This window comes from Apodemus sylvaticus, chromosome 13, assembly GCF_947179515.1.
Source record: "Apodemus sylvaticus chromosome 13, mApoSyl1.1, whole genome shotgun sequence".
Taxonomy (NCBI): domain Eukaryota; kingdom Metazoa; phylum Chordata; class Mammalia; order Rodentia; family Muridae; genus Apodemus; species Apodemus sylvaticus.
In genome coordinates this window covers 29005577-29019369 of record NC_067484.1, presented here as the reverse complement: position 1 = coordinate 29019369, position 13793 = coordinate 29005577, and positions in this window count along the sequence as shown.

Sequence of the window (13793 nt, the reverse complement as noted above, 5' to 3'; positions counted from 1 at the left end):
TTAAGTTTCTTTCATGTATGTATGTATGTATGTATGTATGTATGCATGCATGTATTTTATGTATATGAAGATACTTATATAGTAATAGGTTTCCATATAACTCCTCAAATGTTCCTTAGCATTAGTTGTCTCTCCCTATATCTCCCTTTCCTTTCTTCCCTTCCCTTGATTTACTTACTTATCCTGTTCCAGTCTTCCCAAATCCTGTATCTATATATATTGTTTCCTCTACCTCAAGTCTCTTACTTTATTCCTAACCTCTGTGGTTCTGTAGATACTAGAATACCTATGGAAGAGCCTTAAAACACAACATTCACATATAAGAGAATATATACCATATTCATCTTTTTGGGTCTGTGTTACCTCATGCAGGATGAGCCTAGTTCCACCCACTTACCTGAAAGTTTCTTGATTTCTTTTTTTAAACAGCTGAGTTATATTCCATTGTGTAAATGCACCACATTTTCATTATCCATTTGTTTGTGGATGGGCATGTAGGCTGTTTCCAGTTTCTGGCTATTATGAATGATTTCTATTTCTATTATTATTATAGAGTAGCAATGAACATGGACGAGCAAGTGTCTCTTTGGGTATGTGCCCTAGAATAGTATAACTGGATCTTGAGATAGAGCTATTACTGGCCCCCTGATGAACTTCCATAGTGATTTCCATGGCGACTGTATAATTTGCACTCCCATCAGCAATGGGAGTATTTCCCTTTCTTCTACATCTTTGCTAGCATGTGCTGTTATTTGTTTTATTGATCTTGCCCATTCTGACTGGTATAAGATGAAATCTCAAGGTAGTTTTGGTTCCCATTTCCCTGATGACTAAGGATGTTGGTCATTTCTTTAAGTGTTTCTTATCCATTTGTGTTTCATCTTTTGAGAATTCTGTTTAGTTTTGTGTCCCATTTCAACTGAGTTGTTTTCTTGATGTCCAGTTTTTAAAAATTCTTTACATATTAATCCTCTATACAATATGTAATTGTTCAAGCTCTTTTCTCATTCTGTAGGCAGCTCTTTTGTCCTAATGACGGTGTCCTTTGACATACAGATGCTTTTTTCAGTTTCATAGTTCTGTTTGCTAATTGCTGTTCTTATGCCTAATTCCTGTTCCAATGAGTTTAAGCCTATTCCTGACTTTCTTTTCTATCATAATTCAGGGTATCTGTCCTTATGTTGAGGTCATTGATCCATATGGAGTTGAGTTTCATGCAGGATGATGAATCTGGATCTAGTTGGATTATTTTACATACAATCACCCAGTTTGACCCTCACCATTTGTGAAGATGCTGCCTTTTTATGGTGTGTATTTCTGGCTAACTTGTTAAAAATCTGGTGTCTATAGGCTATAGACTTATACGTAGGTCTTCCATTCCATTGATCAATTGTCTGTTTTAGTGTCAATACCATGCTGTTCCTTTTATTACTATAGCTCTGTGTACAATAGTACAATTTGAAATCAGAGAAGATGATATTTTTAGAAGTTCTTTTATCATTCAGAGTTGTTTCAGCTATTCTGGATTATTTTTGTTTTTCCAAATGAAGCTGGAAATTGTCTTTTTAATTTCTGTGAAAAGTTATGTTAGAGTTTTGAGGGAGATTATATTGAATCTATAGGTTGTTTTTGATAGTATGACCATTTTTACTATATTAATCTTTTTAAGCAATAAGCATGGAAGTCCTTTCCATCTTCTGATATGTTCTTCCATATTTTAGAGTCTTTGTTGTACAAGTCTTTTATTTGCTTGGTTAGAGTTACCCCCAACCAACTTTTATTTAGTTTTTTTAAGCTATTGTCAAAACTATTGTTTCTGTGGTTTCTTTTTCAGTCTATGCCATTTGTATATAGGAGGGCTTCTGGTCTTTGTGTGTTAATTTTGTGTTCTGCTACTTTGTTGAAGGTGTTTTATCAAAAGTGAATGTTTTTGGGTAGAGTTTACAGAGTCATTTATGTATAGAATTAAATCATCTGCAAATAAAGACACTTTGACTGCCTTCCTTTCCTAATTATGTCTACTTGAGTTTCTTTATTGGTCTTACTGTACTAGCCAAGACTTTAAGTACAATATTGACTAGGTATGGAAAAAGTGGGCATCCTTATCTTGTTCCCAATTTTAGTGGCAATGCCTTTTAATTTCTGTTTAGGTTAATGTTGACTGTGGGCTTGCTGTAAATCACCTCTGTTATGTGGAGGTATGTCTCTTGTATCCTTAGGGTTGCCAGGACTTTTATCAAGGGGTATTGGATTTTGTTAAAGATGTTTACTGCGTCTAATGAGATGGTCATGTAGTTTTTGCTTTTCATTGTTTTAATATATGGAAGATTACATTTATCAATTTATTAGGTTGAACTATTGTTACATCTCTGGGATGAAGCCTAGTTGATTGTGGTAGGTGATCTTTTTGAAGTAGTCTTTGATTTGGGTTCCAAGTATTATATAAAGAATTTGAACATCAATGTTCATAAGGGAGATATTGGTCTGTGTTTTTCTTTTTATGTTGGATCTTTGTGTGGTTTAGGTGTCAGAATGTTTATGGCCAAGGAAAAAGAATTAGGCAATATATTTTCTTTTCTATTTTGCAGAATAATTTGAGACATATTAACATTAATTCTTCTATGAAGAATTTCAGGTAGAATTCTTTGCTGACTCTATCTGGTCAAGGACTTTCTTGTTTGGGAGGCTTTTAGTTACTGCTTTGATTTCATTAGCAGTTATGGATGTGTTCAAATTACTTATCTGATATTGATTTAACTTTGATAGGTTTTGTATATCAAGCATTTGTAGCAGAAGAATGCCTTGTCAGGCATCAATGGGAGGAGAGGTCTTTGGTCCTAAGGCTTGATAGATGCTCCAGCACAGGGAATTCGAGGGAGGGTAGATGATAGTGAGTTGGGTGGACAAACATCCTCATAGAAGCAGGGGGAGGGGGGAATCGGGAAAGGAAATAATGTTTGAAATGTAAATAAAAACTATATTCAATAAAAAAATAGTGTCCAGGCCGGAAAAAAAAAAGAAAAAAAGAAAAGAAAAATAAATATATCCATTTCTTTTAGATTTTTCCAGTTTGGGTATCAAGACTTTTATTTTCACAGTATAGATAGGACTTCTGGCGGGTGGGGTGGGTGTCTATTAAAAATCCACTATTGGAGCCGGGCAGTGATAGCACATGTCTTTAATTCCAGCACTTGGGAGGCAGAGGCAGGTGGATTTTTGAGTTTGAGGCCAGCCTGGTCTACAGAATGACTTCCAGGACAGCCAGGGCTACACAGAGAAACCCTGTTTCCAAAACACAAAACAAAACAAAATCCACTGTTGGTCAAAGCAGGAAGAGATAACTTAAAGGCTGTTGGGGGGAAAGGGATAACCTCATCAAGGAGACATGTTGGGATGAGTGAAGTGTTTGCTTGACTAAATGCAGAGGCTTTGAGTATTGTCAGACATATTGCAAGCATGCAACTCTGAAACCTGTGTGTTATCTTGGAATTAGAGTTGCTTGTGTGTGAGAGGGATTGTTTTTGTCCTATCTAGTACGTTTTATTTTTGGTCCAATACCAAATCTCTAATCCTTAATCCCTCCTTGAAATACTCTTATCTTCTAGCTACTTCGTTCATGTTTCAATAGCCTCTTAAAAATGACTGACCAACTACTCTTCAACCTAGCCATCACCACATGGCTTAACTGCTTGGTTGTGTAATGAAAGAGTGACCACAAGTATACAGTTTTCCCTGTGGGATGGGACCTTAATACAAATGGAAGCCTTACCTCAGAGACTGATGTTTGCAAGACTGCAGTCAATGGATGAGGGAGGAGATGTGAGGAGGCAAAATTGTGTTGATATTTACCTGCGGTGTGGTGATATGGATGTGTTTGACCCAGGGAGTGGAACTAGTAGGAGGTGTGGCCTTGTTGGAGTAGATGTGGCCTTAATGGAGGAAGTGTGTCACTGTCAGGGTGGGCTTTGAGACTCTTCTCCTAGCCACATGTAAGAGAATCTGCTCCTGGCCTTCTCTGGATGAAGATGTAGAACTCTCAGCTCCTCCTGAGAACTGCCATGCTCTCTCCTTGATGCTGATGGACTGAACCTCTGAAACTGTAAACCCGCCCCAATTGAATGTTATCCTTTATGAGAGTTGCCTTGGTCATGATGTCTCTTTACAGCAAATTAGGAAAACCCTAATTTAGACAGACGAGATAGAAGTTCTATTGATATTTGTTTATCATACTGGCTAATGGAGTGAAAACACCCTGGTGAGAAATGGCTATCAGTACCAGAGTATGGTAGACTAGAAACTGGAGGGCATCTGGACAGTGTCAATAGAGAAGATAATTCTGGTCTCTGCCATATCTAGGATTATCAACTTATCCATACAGATAAAACTATGGAAGCCTCAGGCCTCCATCAGTCCTCGGCTTCCTTGTGGCTTCTATTGCAGCGATAAAGACTACAGCCCAAAGAAACTTGGAGATGAAAGGGTTGACTTCATCTTATAATTTGAGGTTATAATTTATCCCTGAGGGAAGCCAGGGGTAGGAGCCCAAGTGGGTCAGAAGCCTGGAGGAGAGAACTGAAGCAGAGGGCGTGGAAGAGTTCAAGTTTCTGGGCTTGCTCTCCATGGCTTTCTCAGCTTGCTTTCTTATAGACTCCAGGACCATACGCCCAGGTGTGGCCTTACCTCAGATATGCTAAGGTTTTCCTCATCGATCATTAATCAAGAAAATAGGTTTGCCCACAGGTCTTCTTCTTCTTCCTCCTCCTCCTCCTTCTTCTTCTTTTTCTCTTCTTCTTCTTCTTCTTCTTCTTCTTCTTCTTCTTCTTCTTCTTCTTCTTCTTCTTCTTCTTCTTCTTCTTCTTCTTCTTCTTCTTCTTCTTCTTCTTCTTTGTCCTCCTCCTCCTCCTTCCTCCTCCTCCTTCCTCTTCCTCCTCCTTCTCCTCCTCCTCCTTCCTCCTCCTCCTCCTCCCTCCTCGTCCTCCTTCTCTTCCTCCATCCTCCTCCTTCCTCCTCCTCCTCCTCCTCCTCCTCCTCCTCCTCCTCCTCCTCCTCCTCCTCCTTCTGAAACACTTCAGACAGCTTTATTATTTTAGAGCTGGCCAAATAACACAATCGCTGGGCTCAGAAATCTCTTGCCCTAACCTTATTAGCTAGCCTATATCAGCCATCTGCTGGTGGCTCCAGTGGCTGCTGGTGGCCACCAGTAGCAGAGGCTGCTGGTTCTGGCTGTCCCAAGACCTTACATGGCTGTGCATCTTTCTTGTTCCGAAGCCTGGCCCAAAGAGCTCCCCTCTTTCCTGCAACTTCTCTCCTCAAGGCCAATCTTATGAAGGCATTTTATCTATCAAGGTTTCCTCTTTCCAGGTAACTCTAGCTTGTGTCATGTTGACAAAAAACTAACAGACACTGACTCAACAAAGATGTGTGTCTTTCCTCAATGGACTCCTCCTAGTACAGGAACGATGTTAAGGGCATTGGTCCTTCTTCAGGATTGACCGAAGGATGAAGTCCTTGGATGAAGTCTTCTTCCCTCATTTGGGAGAGAGGGCGATTTCTACTGCAGTGGGTCTCAACTTTGTAGATTGGGCACAGCTCCTAGGGAAGGGTGTATACCTCATTGGCTTTGCTCCTCTCAGTTAAAATATCCTGGCTATCAACAGTGATAATAGGAAGAGTTCTTTGGCCAGGAGCTGGGTAAATGCAGTGGAAGTACTGAGATGGCTGCTAGAAAGGGTCCTCAGGTTTTCTGCAGAGAGCAGGCAATTGTTGTGTCTTTATCTTTTCCCTCCTCCAATTCTTCCTTTCTGGCCATTGAGGTCACCACCTGGTTATTAAAGATCTTAAATCTGTGTCTCATTAGATGGTGATAGGAGATATGTTCTTGATAAGTTTTTAAGTTTTCATCTAATACCTATAGAAACTTGACTAATAAACCAAGCCAGAATGGCTTGACATTCCTGGCTCTTGGGGTTCAGGTTAATATACGTAAGCATGTCTTAGGTAGCCTACATGGAAAGATAAGAGGGTTATCAGATGCTCTCCATGTTAGCTTTAATAATTTGCTGTACTTAACGTATTTGCTAAGGGCCCTTTTCAGTTTTTTTTTTTTTTTTTAACAGACAGGTGGTCATGAGGTCTCTGTGGGTCTTCTATATATCCTACATTTGTGGTCAGATGTGACCAGCAGGGTTCCATTTTATGTACAGCAATGCTGTCTAACTGGCTGTAGATGGGCAGCAAGCCTGAGTCTCATCAATCTAGATACACACTAACGTCCAGATATGGGCTCTTCCTCATGCCTGTCATGGGTGGTTAGGATGTTAAAGATATCTTGCCAGCTTGGCTCAAAAGCCTCCTGAAGTCATTAATGAAGATAAAAAGATTCTGGGTAAATGACTCTAGCTTGAATTATATTGGGGACAGGTCAGACATAGGGAAGGGGACAGGTATCCTGATAAAGCCCTCATAGCTACCCTGTGAAAGAGAAATATATGCTCTGAAGGAAAGAAGCTTTTTTTAAAAAAAGAAATTATTTACTTATTATTATGAGTAACTACACTGTAGCTGTCTTTAGATACACCAGAAGAGGGCATTGGATTCCATTACAGATGCTTGTGAGCCACTGTGTGGTTGCTGGGAATTGAACTCAGGACCTCTGGAAGAGCAGTCAGTGCTCTTAACCGCTGAGCCATTTCTCCAGCCTGGAGAGAAGCTTTTGTTTCCTGAGTTCCATTTAGCACTAGAGCAAAACTAGTTTTCACCTCCATGAGCTTGGAGAATCATTCTTTTTTTCTTTTTCATATGAAGTTCCAGAGCAAGTGAGGTTAAAGCAGTAATCTGAGAGAGCTCTGCAGGCAGAAAGGAAGAAGGGGAAGAAGGGAAAGATACAGTGTGGGGTTAGAGTTGGCAGGTGAGGGATGGGTAGTGGCCGAGAAGCTGATGGTTAAGAACAGGCTTGAATATCCACAAAAGGAGAACCATCAAAGACCTCATCTGTGACTGAGTATGGGAAGGATGAGCTGGAATAGGAGAGTGCAAGATGGTACACAGCATCTTTCTCAGATTAGGATCTGTGACAAGACCTATTGGATATAAGAGATCTCAGAGGCTGTCCCTACATGACAAGAACCATTTTGTCATCTAATTAGGGGGATACGGTCAAAGCTTAGTGAGCCACAGGGCACAAGCATTGCTGACAGTATAGTGTGTATCAGGACCAAGATTTATTGTAAAAGTATTTTCTGTTTTTCTTTTGAGAGTTTATGGATTAAAAGGACCAATTTTTGAAAGTACATCTTTCAGGTCAGTTAGAGGAAATAGGGACATAAAACCTATTTTGTGGTTCCTACTGGAAGATCAATGTTTACCCAGATGGCCTCCTTTGAAGTCTAAAGCTCTCTCCTGCTGTCAACCCCAAGTCCTGGTCTCTATGTACTGACTCATCTGAGGTCTGCTATAAATCATGACCACCCTGAAAAGAATTATTCTCCACGCTCATGGAAGTGAAAACTAGTTTCACTCTAGTGCCAAATCCAGTTGGTTGGCTCAGACCAGACAACTCTTAAAATAGAAAATTTTGCAAATTGAAACTTGCCAGGGATGAGTCGTGAGGGAAATGGAGAATCCATTGCTCTGGAGAAAGTGAAAGCCTGGTTACCTGTAGATTTCTTGGATCGGACTGAGAGAGGAGACAGTGGGTACAAACACCATCAGCCACAGGCTCTGTTCCCTCCTTTGCTGGAGAGCAGTATCAAATGTCAAGAAGAAGAAAAGATCTGACTGGGAGAATGTGTGTGGATCTTACCCTAGATAAGCTACCACTGCTAACCACATCACCTATTAGAAGTTAGAGTCCTGCCAGAAAGAGGGCAAAGTGGAGCTTACCTTGAGGGGACTATTGGGGACCGTTCTTTTTATAATGCGTTGGGTTCTACCAACAGTAGCTCTGGCCAGAGCCCTTCAGCAGCAAATGGAAAGCAAAGTGGTTCTGCAGTAGGCAGAAAGGCACCGCTTAGCTTTCATTCTGAAGGATGGTATAGTCTGGTATCACATCCCAGGATACCTTCAGCTCTCTTTGGAGATCAGTTGCAGCCCTCTAGAGACCTTTAACTGTTTTCAGGTCAATCATCCAACTACCACAGCATTAGGAGAAAGAGGAGCACAGCCAATGGAGGCAAAGAGAACAGTCTCCACATGAACCATCACACTGTTACCATGGCAGCAATACTGACTATCTAAATGCCCAGTGGTAAAAGTGTTTACTAGACTAGAACAGCTAGAAAAATGTTTTCAAAAAGGGACTACTCAGCAGGAGGGACTTAATGAAGAAATACTCTATGGGAAGTGTGAGTATATTCTAAGGGAGTAGAATCACGTCTGTGAATAGAAGGGTGACCTTTTATACAGCTAAAGGAAGTTACTCCGCCTTATGTGTCAACTGTGTGTGGTCATATCTAGATGAGTAAGTGAGCATCGCACTATCTTAAGTTACATAGCAAAATGCATAGAACAGTTTGTCTTCCTTGAGATTGGCCACTGGATAAGGATCCATGGGTCTCTAGGAGTTAGGTTGTAGATGTTTGCAAGCAACATCACAAGTCATAGGGGTCAGGTTTCAAGTGGACGGGGCCATATTGTGAACGTACAGGAACTTCTATTTTTATTTTTGTCTGTTTTCTCTTCGTGAGTAGTTCTCAGCCTTCCTAATGCTGGGACTCTTTTAGTAAAGCTCCTCATGTTGCAGTGACTCCCAACCCAAAAAACTACTTTGTTGCTACTTTGTAACTGTAATTTTGCTACTGTTATGAATCACAATTTATATATCTGATACATAGGATATCTGATATGTGACCCCTGAGGGGTTGTGATCACAGGTTAAGAACCACTGCTGGGCACTAACTACTTAATCACCATGTTAACTCTTACCGCTGTATTTTCCCAAGTCTTGTTACCATCTGTAAGAGGAAGCTCTTGCTTCTTCTGCTAGACATAATCAAGTTATTTAGCCATCTTAGTCATGGGGATAATTGTTTTCATGGTGCGCTAACTCTCTCAGGGTTAGTTATCACCAAAGAGGCAGAAGACAGCAGCATCTGAGAGAGGCTACAACTTAAGCCTTTATCTCTGCTTAAGAAATCCCACACTGCTAAATTGTCTAGAAAATTGAAGGATAAAATAGGGGCAGATAAAAATGAAGACTCTTAACAGGTTCTATACAGGTGCTTAGTGGTTATTACTTCAAGATGTGTTACAGCTGCTACCAAAATAAAGCTCTTTTAAATAACTAAATTATCCCATTTTTCATAGCACCTGCCCATTTCCTGATAAAAGATATAAGCTGGTTTTCTAGTTATAACTGTCATATATTTTTCATTTCTGAATATATATAATTCCAATATCAAATTACAAAGTTTCTATTTCAAGTGGCTATTCAAAAGGTATAGAAGTTCACTGAGATGTATAGACTTTGGGTTTTGTTAGTTTTGGTGTGTGTTTTTTTATTTTCAAGTAATTCATAGTACAGTTTATAAAATTAAAAAACTAAATTAGATAAGTTTATCAATAACTAAAAGAAAACAAAAGCAATACTATTGCTGAGGGTGCTTTTGATTTCTTTTTTTTTTTTTAAGATTTATTTATTTATTTGGTTTTTCATGACTGTACTATCTTTAGACATCAGAAGAGGGCATCAGATCTCATTACAGATGGTTGTGAGCCACCATGTGGTTGCTAGGAATTGAACTCAGAACCTCTGGAAGACCAGTCAATGCTCTTCACCTCTGAGCCATCTCTCTAGCCCATGCTTTTGATTTCTAAAAAGGTTGTCTGCACCAGTTTTCCTTGTTTCAACAGACCTTTGAGGAATGTGGTTAAAACAGAATCTGAACATTTAGTGTGAAAAAAGATGTACTTCAAGGTGCTAGGGAGAGCTGACTGTTCCATGGATGTCCACTCTCAACTACAAGCTCAACTTTCTTCTGTCTCCCTTGACATAGTTTTAAATTTTACACTACACCTAAAGGGCAAGAGATGAGAACGTTTTAGATTTTTAGAATCTAGAGGCCTAGCTTTGACTGCCTCACTGGGCTTTCTGCCTTCCTGTTAAGCGGTTGTCTCTGACTAAAAGCGACCCACAGCCCTTTCCTGTTGATGCTAGCTGCCATGCCGCTCTGGGTCCACCTATTCGTCTATAATCTCTTAACATTAAAGCTCTTTAACTTTATCATCAATATTGTGTCATATAATCCTTGCTGGAGTCCGATGCCAGAGATCTAGGTGCCCTGAGAAGGCCTGTGTAGGTGATGTCCCTACTGAGACTCTTGTCTGTTCCTTTTGTGCCTTTTGGAAATGGTAGTTATCTGCCAAACTGATGCAGAAATTGGAAGAGTTACATTCAAAATAAAAAAAGTATATAGGTTTGACTTCTTCCTTTCCAATTTGTATCCCTTTGACCTCCTTATGTTGTCGAATTGCCCGAGCTAGTACCTCAAGTACAATATTGAAAAGATAAGGAGAAAGGGGGCAGCCTTGTCTGGTCCCTGATTTCAGTGGGATTGCTTCAAGTTTCTCTCCATTTAGTTTGATGCTGGCTACCGGTTTGCTGTATATTGCTTTTACTATGTTTAGGTATGGGCCTTGAATTCCTGTTCTCTCCAAGACTTTAAGCATGAAGGGATGCTGAATTTTGTCAAATGCTTTTTCAGCATCCAATGAAATGACCATGTGGTTTTGTTCTTTGAGTTTGTTTATGTAGTGGATTGTATTGATGAAGAAAGGAGGAGTGGCCCCTGGTTCTGGAAAGACTCAGTGAAACAGTATTCGGCAAAACCAGAACGGGGAAGTGGGGAGGGGTGGGAGGGAGGACAGGGGAAGAGAAGGGGGCTTACGGGACTATCGGGGACTGGGGGGGCTAGAAAAGGGGAAATCATTTGAAATGTAAATAAATTATATCGAATAAAAAAAAAAGAAAAAAAAGTATATAGGTGTTTTAGGCTTTAGAAGGTATGTCCAACAAACTATCAAAGTTTTAGTTATCATACAAGCATGTACTTTAATTAGTAAGTAATATTTGGTGATTCCCCCCCCCCCCCATGTTGGCAATATAGTTGTTTGCCACTCTTTAATGGCCAGAAGTCAGATAAGCAATGGTTGGCTCCTTCAGAGTAAAAGTCTCTCACTGATATGGGTCATTGCCAAATAGATGAAAACCCTTTTACCAACTATAGGTTAAGAAGTAGGAGAAATGGCTCGGTGGTTAAGAGTACTGACTGCTCTTTCAAAGGTTCTGAGTTCAAATACCAGCAACCACATGGTGGCTCACAACCATCAGTAATGAGATCTGGCACCATCTTCTGGGGTGCCTGAAGACAGATACAGTGTACTTACATTTAATAAATAAATAAATCTTTTTTAAAAAAAGCCATATTAACAGAACAAATATCTTTTTTAAAAAATAATATATATTTTAAAACCCTCATTTGTGGAAAGAGTAGCTCTCAAATTTTATTCATGTTTTTTTTCTTTTATCCATACAACTTATTCTGAGAATAAAATGCTTTGAAAGTATTCTTTTTTTCTTTTTTTCTTCGATATATTTTTATTTACATTTCAAATGATTTCTCCTTTTCTAGACCCCCACTCTCCGAAAGTCCCATCAGCCCCCTTCCCTCCCCCTGTTTTCCCACCCAACCCTTCCCACTTCCCTGTTCTGATTTTGCTCTGTACTACTTCACTGAGTCTTTTCAGAACAAGGGGCCACTCCTCCGTTCTTCTTGTACCTCATTTGATGTGTGGATTATATTTTTGGTATTCCAGTTTTCTAGGTTAATATCCACTTATTAGTGAGTGCATACTATGATTCATCTTTTGAGTCTGGGTTACCTCACTTAGTATGATGTTCTCCAGCTCCATCCATTTGCCTAAGAATTTCATGAATTCATTGTTTCTAATGGCTGAATAGTACTCCATTGTGTATATATACCACATTTTTTGCATCCACTCTTCTGTTGAGGGATACCTGGGTTCTTTCCAGCTTCTGGTAATTATAAATAGGGCTGCTATGAACATAGTGGAACATGTATCCTTATTACATGCTGGGGAATCTTCTGGGTATATGCCCAGGAGTGGTATAGCAGGATCTTCTGGAAGTGAGGTGCCCAGTTTTCGGAGGAACCGCCAGACCGATTTCCAGAGTGGTTGTACCAATTTGCCACTCCACCAGCAGTGGAGGAGTGTTTCTCTTTCTCCACATCCTCCCCAACATCTGCTGTCTCCTGAATTTTTAATCTTAACCATTCTGACTGGTGTAAGGTGAAATCTCAGGGTTGTTTTGATTTGCATTTCCCTAATGACGAATGAAGCTGAGCATTATTTAAGATGCTTCTCCGCCATCCGAAGTTCTTCAGGTGAAAATTCTTTGTTTAACTCTGTACTCCATTTTTTAATAGGGTTATTTGGTTTTCTGGAGTCTAACTTCTTGAGTTCTTTATATATATTGGATATTAGCCCTCTATCTGATGTAGGGTTGGTGAAGATCTTTTCCCAATTTGTTGGTTGCCGATTTTTCCTTTTGATGGTGTCCTTTGCCTCATGTTTTAATCTAAATTTTTATTTTTTTCTGAGAATTTTGTACATAAGTACCATATTGACATTTTTCCCTATTTCCCCTACAGCCTCTCCCGTGCTCTTCACACTTGCCTTCAAATTCATGACCTCTTCTCAATAACTATTGCTTTTCTACTGTTTAATCTTTCTTACAATTCATCATCTTCCATCTAAAATATTTACTAAGTCATATTAGTATAAAATCTTTGAATGTATAAAACTATGATTCAGAATGAGTCTTGTCAAATGACACATTTTAGCTTTATTCATAATTGTAATATCACACTATTTGTGGTTTGGTTTTGATCAATTTTAAAAGAAACCTATTAATCTAATGATTTCACAAATGATGAGCTGTTGCAGAAAATGTTAAAAATTGATGTGTATTTATGATAAAAGCGCTGTTAGAAAATCATGTGGGGGAACAATATCTTCAGTTTGAAACTTTCAAGAAGATATGAGCCCCATATTGGAAAAAACTAAATGTATTTCTACTTAAAATTATGAAAAGCATGAAGAATTCCTCAATCTTTGTTTCTTTTCACCACTGTACTGTAGACTCAAGACAGGGGAAAAGACAAAAATAATAAGGTCTCTACTTGCAAATATCTGTCAGTATTCATCCTGGAATCTCCAAGACAGACCAATGAAGCTCATGAACAAGGTTTTTCTGAAACACAACACTGTGACAGGTTGTTCAGTTTCACGAGTAGTTAAAGATGGGCATCAGATAGCTGTTGAGTACCAAGACTTTGAGGGCATAATGAACTGGTGAAGAAACACTAGAATCTTGGGACCCTAGTGGGTGAGAATGATTGATCTAGCCATTTTGGAAAACAGTTTTCAATTCTCTAGTTAAATGGAAATGTCTCAATAGAGACATTTCTCCATGAACATATTCTGGAAAAAAATTTTTTTTTGCACGTTCACCCACAAGAACGTTTATAGAAGCACAGCGAGTATGATCAGCAGCTTGGGTAAACCTAAATAGCACACAATAACAAAACAGCAAATTATGCATTTATTCAATGAATGACATCTATCAGTGAAAAACAGACATTCTGCATGTTAATGGGAATGTTTCCACAGCCACTGTGGAAATCAGTCCCATAGTTTTCTATGTAGAGATGTATGTGCTTTCCCTTGTCCTGAGTATGAGTTTCGTTTATTTTGCTGACTCCTAGCACACCCCA